This window comes from Nanorana parkeri, unplaced genomic scaffold (genome assembly GCF_000935625.1).
Source record: "Nanorana parkeri isolate BGI_ZX_2015 unplaced genomic scaffold, ASM93562v1 scaffold1162, whole genome shotgun sequence".
Taxonomy (NCBI): Eukaryota; Metazoa; Chordata; class Amphibia; order Anura; family Dicroglossidae; genus Nanorana; species Nanorana parkeri.
Genome location: NW_017307430.1, coordinates 477,955 through 480,601, shown reverse-complemented (window position 1 = coordinate 480,601; position 2,647 = coordinate 477,955).

Below are 2,647 nucleotides of genomic sequence, written 5' to 3'. Positions count from 1 at the left end.
CCCACCATAGACCCCACACAGCCCACCATAGACCCCACACAGCCCACCATAAACCCTGCAGAGCTCTCCTGAGACCCCCTACAGCCCAACTGAGACCATGCAAGCTCTGCTGATTCCCCGTGTGTCATGAAGCCAGAGCAAGCCTGCGGGGCCGGAATGCTGGACGGGCACCTGCACATGCGCATCGTCCTACACAGAGGATGGTGTGCGGCCGTGTGCCTCTACGTAGGCGTGCGCACGGACGTGTGCACACGCCCCTTCCTAATGATTGCACCAAAAGGGCTATTTAAGGCTGAGACAACCAGACCTCTGATCTTCAGCTATTACCGTGTTCCTGGATCCTGTATACCTGTTGATTTCCTGCTACGAACCTGGCTTGTTTTGACCTCGCTCCTGCTCTGTGTTCCTTGACCCCGGCTTGTCTTTGACCTCTCTCCTGCTCTGTGTTCCTTGACCCCGGCTTGTCTTTGACCTCTCTCCTGCCTGCTCCCTGGATACCACGCTGCCTGCAAGTTACCGACCCGGCCTGTCCCTGATTACGTTCTGCCTTCTGACTTTGTACTTCGTTGCCAGATTGTGATGACCCGGCTTGTGTTACGCTGCTTCTAGGATATTGTTACCAACCTGCCTCCTGCTCTGAAACCTCTGCAACCTGCACACAGCTTCGACAGGAGTCGCAACCCACCGGCACTTGTGCCACTCCTTGTCCTCACGCACCTGTTTCCACCATCCAGGGGTGTTTGGACTGGAGCAGCAAGAGAGGTCGCCCTCATCATCTCAGGCTCCACCTAAGGTATGTGACACCGTGTGCGCTGTATCCAGTGACTGACAGGTTTGCGCAAAATGTCCTAAACAGGATTGGGCGTGGCAAATTTAGATTGAGGGGGTGCCCGAGCTTAGTCTTGACTAGGGCAGCACAAAACCAAAATACACCACTGCTTGTATGGCACCACAAAAGAACATCGTATGATCTCGAATGCTTGACAAGCTGCACTGACCTGCTTGAGATTAGATTGAATTGCTCATGTAGTATTATTATGAGTTGAAAGTACCTGCATCGTACTCGCTCTGTACATAACAAAAAAAGCGTTCCTTTTCTTCTATTACTGTTATTTGGAATTTATCTGCAGACAAACAAGCTTCTTTTTTTTATTTTTTTCTTTCTAGCAGGCATTAGTACCCCACAGAAAGCTAAAGTCAGTTATTGTATCAGTGTTATTTCTCACCCCCTATTGTGCCGCACACTGCCATCCAGATGAAAATGCAGAAGATTATATGGAAATACACAGCCAACAGACTACTTGTCCATCTCCTCACAAAGGCCTTTCTTTTAGAAGTCGTGAATATGTCTCCTCTATAAAAAAAAAAGCAATTTTTCAAAGAACCGTCCTTCTTGTCAAATTACACGGGCTTTAAACTTCACTATTTTCCAAAGTGTGCGGTAAACAAAAGTCTTCGGTTACAGGAGAAAGAAACCTAAATAATACAAAGTATATTGTGCCATCAAAAATCAATTTTTCCTAAAGAAATGGAAGCTTGATATATGAATTTGATGGAACTTCTCAGAGATGTCAAAGATAAGAATGTAATGGCTTAAAAGGAACTTCATCCAAAACTTTTTTTCATTGCTTTTGCATAGAGTGGCGAAGATCCTCTGTTGGTCCAAGGTATAGCTCGCTATAAATGTGACACTATCCCAGTCAATAAAAGGTATTGACTTTGCATCAAGTTGGAGTGCGAGTGACCATTGACCGATTTTGATCCTCTGTTGGTGTCACGGTAGGATCAGGCTCGGAGTCCAGTAGCTGAAACAGCAGGCAAAGTCGTAGTCAAACAGGCCGGGTTCGGTACACAAGCAGACGGTAGTAGTATAGGAGCAGGCAGAAGCGTAGTCAGAGAACAAGCCGAGGTCAGCAGCCAAAGGTATCAGGTATGAAGTGGAAGACGATGAGAGTAGTCGGTGAATCAGCAGCCAAAGATCGGTACACGGGTAGCGGTACGAGCAGATTGTATCACAGGAGGAGCAAGGAAGCAAGATATTGGCAGGAGCACAATAATCTGGCAAACAGGAAGTGCAGAGGCGTGGCTTAAATAGGAAGTTCAAGCAGTTCAGCAGAAACTAGGTTTACCTGAGGATTACACAGGAGAACAGGCAAGGGGCTCTCCAAGGTTCTAAGGTGGCTCAGCAGGTAGAACCACTGCCAGCTACAGCAGAGGCCCTGGGTTCAGTTCCTGACAGTTGGGTTGCTGTCCGTGTGACTGTTGGGGAGATTCTCTTTCATTTTCTTTGTAGGCAGCCACTAGGATGCTGGTGTGAGCCGAACTTCCTGTCATAAATAAAAATATAATATACACATATATTGATAACATTCTTTTTTGCCTCCATTCACACAGAATGAATGTACATTGCAGGATGAATGACTATAAATGCACCTCTTAGAGTTCCATGTAATGTCTGACCACCATATCTTCCTATCTGATATTCTGAATATTATAATATGCTAAAAGGATGTACTTTAGGATGTTTACATAAGTTACAATCCCTCAACAGGTTATTAGGTTGATATTAGAATATATTTGAATGCTAATGTAATACTATATGAGGTTGAAAATATTTTTGTAACTTTGTATAAATATTTAATTTTTG